Source organism: Haplochromis burtoni, unplaced genomic scaffold (genome assembly GCF_018398535.1).
Source record: "Haplochromis burtoni strain Fernald_Lab_line unplaced genomic scaffold, NCSU_Asbu1 Contig_313, whole genome shotgun sequence".
NCBI lineage: Eukaryota > Metazoa > Chordata > Actinopteri > Cichliformes > Cichlidae > Haplochromis > Haplochromis burtoni.
In genome coordinates, this window is record NW_024582674.1 from 690,201 (window position 1) to 695,358 (window position 5,158).

Below are 5,158 nucleotides of genomic sequence, written 5' to 3' on the forward strand. Positions count from 1 at the left end.
TTTTTTTTTAAAGTGCATTGTGTTCTGCATACACTCAAAAAAATAATTCATTGGATGAACGTAATTTTATCTTGCCACTTATATTCCATCTAAACAAATCATGTTATATTAATCCATCTTGATTGTGTTGTGTCAACACGATATATGTGTGTAGGTTTAACATAATATTAACATTAACATTCAATTAATTTGACTTTTGTTCAATCAACATGTTTGCACCACGTTAGTCTAATTAAATTTATTTAAATCCATCTTATATTGTTTAAACACTTTGGCACATCAAAAATCAGTCTTGTTACATGAACTAGTAAAATATTTGTTTGTTACACCAATGATAATCTTGTTGAATGAATGAAATGTAACTTATGTTGTAGTACATGTTGTATTCATATTAAGTAATGTTCAACCAAAAAAAAATCAATGGATTTACAGCAACTTCCAATCCACCCATCTTCTTAGCTTTATCTGGGCTGCGGAAGTGATAGGGCAAGAGGGACAGGGTACATCCTGGACAGGTCGCCAGTCAATCATACAGAGACAAACAATCATTTGCACTTTAACACCTTTGGGCAATTTAGAATAACCAGTTACCCTTACAACTGCATGACTTTTAACTGTGGAGGAAACCAGAGTACGCAGAGAGAACCCACTGCAAACTTCGCCACATTGTGGATTTGAACCCAGGATCTTCTTGCTCTGAGGCAACAGCACGAACCACCATGGCTATCTGAATCAGACTAGTAAAGCATGCTAGAAACACATGCATTAATTGTCATCAGACTTAACAAAAGTAGGAAAGCTATGCTTGATGATGCTTTATGCCTGTTGTTCTGCAATTAAACCATAAGAAATAGTAACAGCATACGCGTGGTGTGGTTGTCTTCCTCTTGTAACCCCACTGATTGTTCCTGTGGTTTGACATCTAATGTGATCTTGTGAATTTCGTGAGTCGACCCCCAAAATGAAATTGGGTGGTTGTTACATGCATAAGATCCAAACTTGTAATTTGAACTAAATAATTCCATGTTTCTATGGTGAACGTAATTAAATCATGTAGCATCTGCATGAAATTCAGCAACTTAATTTGTTCTTGTTGAGATGACATCATACAAATCTAGTAAGAGCGGTTAGTTGCCTGGATCCAGCCAGTCTTACTAGTTTGTATGATGTCATCTCAACAATTTCAATGTTTCATTGAACAGCCCGAGTGCTGACTCTGTGGTCAGCTCGTTCACACATAAATCAAAGACAAAAGATTTTACTCATTGCGCTCATTGCTATTTGATGGAAATGAGAGACGTAAGTGTAAGAATATGCTCAGTCAAGGATGAGCTGTATTTCCGTGATCTCTGAATGATTCCCACGTGGGAAGTTCTCCTGGCGTGCGGCAAGATTCAGCAGGACTTTCTTTTCTTTGTTGCAGTGGGTGATTAGTCATGCAGTTATTAAATACAGTTGATGCATTACAGACTTGTCATCTTTGGGGATATGAGCTATATGTGTTCTTTTTTTAGGCGGTTCACTCCTTTCTCAGACAGTCTACATTAGATTAGATTAGTCTGGGGCTTACTAAAGTAATTAAGGTTGAAATAAGTTCTTTTAGAGACAGAAATACTTCAGTTCAAAGATATGCAATCCTTTTGGAGTGTTATAATTCCCAAAGTTTCAAAAGAAATGGTGCAGTGAAGGGGATTTCCCCTCAGCTCAGTGTGTGCCAGCAATGACCATAAAATAAGGATCTACTCGTGATCCCTCTCAACTTAGTTTAAGTGTGTGAGCAAACTTAAGCGCAATTTACTCCAGGTTATTTAAACCATTTGTCCAGAAGTCTTTGGTAAGTCTGTTCCTTTTCTTTAATTTCCAACAACGTTCTGTAGAAAGTCAATTTTAGCAGAATAGTGCTTCATTCTTGTGTCTCTTTCCCATTATGCTTTATTCAAATATTAATCCTACAAACCACACATGTATGCTCTAAACAAGAAAAAAGGTAAGCACATGGATTGACACATTGAGAGATTGACGCTCGGAACCAGTAAGAATTATCACTTGTTAAATACACAAATTTTAACCCAGCCGTTAAAGAGGAATCGCAAAACCTTGGAAAACCAACACCTCCGAAGAGCCTTATATACCCTCAATGACCGAAATTAACATAAGCGCTCCAAATATTTCCAGGGTTTCCTGGAGTTCACCTCGGTAAGTTTTACACAAGTTGAAGAAGGTAACATCGCGTAGAAACTACCCAATTTCATGGGCTATGCCAAGCGGTAATCCAAGTTAATTTTTATGGTAAGATTAATGGGTGAGTTAATTCTCCAGAAAGGAAAATCCCGAAATACCAAGAAATATGTGTACTTCCTATAATTTAAACCGATGAGTATATAACACATGTGTAATAAGGAAAGATAGCAATCGCCCATATATTACAGAAGAATCATGCTCTGATAAATGAATCTTAGCTATCAACTCTTTCAATATGTGATTTTTTGTATTCCACAGTCAATAATATAATGTAGTATCCCAGATGAATCAATTGAACATCACCATATAAAATGTTGTTTTTTCCATTTAATTAATTTTTTAGCCACTGGAGGAATTTTTGCTAGTAATAGTTGACCGGACTATTATTTATTTTAGCGCGAAAAGCTTACCTGCATAAATTTTATGTTATCCGTCTGGTACGTTAAATCTTCTTAAGCTAAGAATTTTATTTTCTTTTATCAAATAATCTCATTAATCTAGTTTTGTTTGCATTTTTCAAGGTTTCTGGATTCCAGGTCAGAATCTTGCGATAATAGTCTAATCTTGTTTCGTGACTTAGATTCATGGATGTATAATTTCCCAACTTGTCACATGAATATTTTTTGTTATTTTCTTTATTAATCTAATAAGTAATGTGGATGAACAATTCACAACTCCTCTAAAATATCACTAGAGCTTGTTCCTATGGGGCTGTTCTCCACATTAGGTAGAATAACATACAGAAAGCTTGATGGTTTCGGGAGTATAACAATTATTAAGGATAATGCCAATCAATATGATACATCACAACTTTCACTGTTAATAACTATTTCATTTGAGAGATCTTCACTTTAAGTAGAGAATAATAATAATCTATACCTTGATATTTTTACTTTAGAGCCTTTGAAGTAGTTATTTCTAATAGTGCAATTAGTGATTAAATGAATTACAGAGGGTAGCCTTAATGATACACATCGCTGAACAGCTATTAGGCTGAATTGCTCTATGTCCGTGTCTGAGATAAATCGCTCAGGCAGCGTAGTGCCTTCCCCTTGTAAAACCAATAAAATAAATCCAGACAAGAGAAGTACAGAAGCTATGAAAAAAATGCAAAATCCTCTGTATCCCCAATACATAAAATATAGATAATCCCTATTCCTTTTTTACTTTCTAGGTGGGAGATAAGCATGCAAAGGCCAGAAAGGCGGCACTATAGACGCCCGCAACGTATTGAGAAAGAAGACAACAAAGTCGCTCAATAATATGTTTTGAGTGAATATATAATTTTGTGGACTTGCCAATACGGCCTCTTGAGTAAGTTCAACCTGGCTGAACATGGTTAGTCGCAATTTAAGGCAACCCTTCAACAGATGATACTCTAAAAGTGCTGAATTTTTAGCCAAACAGAAGAACTATAGTCTTAATAGCGCTGCTCTTTCGCTTAATATAAACAAGCCCACTGCTACGAACCCGTTTCGTCTATAAATAGAAAGAACTAATAAGTTTGAGTGACTGACTCTCAGCAATATCGAAAAACTGTTGAACTAAAAAGCACTATAATGTTACCTGCCATGGAGCAAGCTGGCGGCACCCGTGTCACTGGATAACCCTTCCGCGCTGTGGCGTAATCTTCAGTCGTCCCGCACGAGTGATCACATCGGGTGTCTAGGACCCTGCCTGACTACCTGCCCACCCATGTGAGTTGGAATCAGAGACTCACGTGGGCCACCTGGAGAACGTAAATTCTTCATCTCTTCTGTATATCTTAAAGAAATGCTAAGTTAATATAACACAAGCGGCGAGGCTGCTGTTTGGGTGCGGTTTGGCAGATTCTAATTATCAGCCCGAAACATGTGTAATAACTCTGTAATATATAAATAAATGAACAAGAAATGGTCTCTCCCGATAATGGTAATTTGTAAAGGTATATATACCCATCGCCCGTGTTTTTAACTATTCGGAGGTCGTTTCCCCTCGATTCTCCGCCATGTTTGCTGATCTTTAGCTACCTCCTTATCTTCTCACTCTAAAATAATCTAGTGTTAAATATCCCAGGCTAATCGGGAGCGTTTACACTTTTAAGGGGACGGTCCCAATGGGTAACATCTAGTATGAACGAAGGAATCTCCTCCTAATTACAATAAAGGAACTCTAAGGGTCTAACGTAGCGCATGAATTTGCTAATTTAACTAAGGCTCGAGGCGTTATTTGCACAGCAATATCGTTCCAATCTCTCATTTGATGGCCACTTTGTCCAACCTTTCGTGACCTCCAACATTGGGTCGCGTGTTCCAGCGAACAGCATGCTAGAGGATCCCCAACCTGCACTTTAAGTTCTGAATTCCCATCACCGACACAAACTATTACAATTAGCAGCCTAATAATTCTCTAACAATCCAAGCAAACCCTGCTGGCCTGAGTGGGCATTTACTAAGTTTTAGGGCGAGGATGGAAGAAAAATAAGAGAATAGAATACATTATTAAATAATACCAAATCTTCCCAGTAGGAGGAACTTATTGAGTATGTGCCTTCTGTCACATCATCACCTCTATCCAATCCAAATTGATTTGATTCTAAATACAGCCCCAACTGCAATAGCGTGGAACCAATCAGGGGCGGGGCTTCAAGGGAAGGGTAATGGCCATACCGAAATGAAGCGATACTTGCGTGGTAAAATCCAAATCTGAAATGCGGGGGGCATCAATCTAAGCTAGGCTAGCGGAAAGGGAAGAAGGAACACACACACTGTGTTAAACCTACCTACTATGCCTGATCCATATAAATTGGACTGTCATTTATAAAAACCCCCGGGGGCAGCCTCTCCGGCCAACAAACAAACTCCAAGAAGGTGAAGACTTTGCCCTGAGTCCAACAGTGAAGAGTTGCTCAATTAAACTGAGGTACATTCTTTCCTGG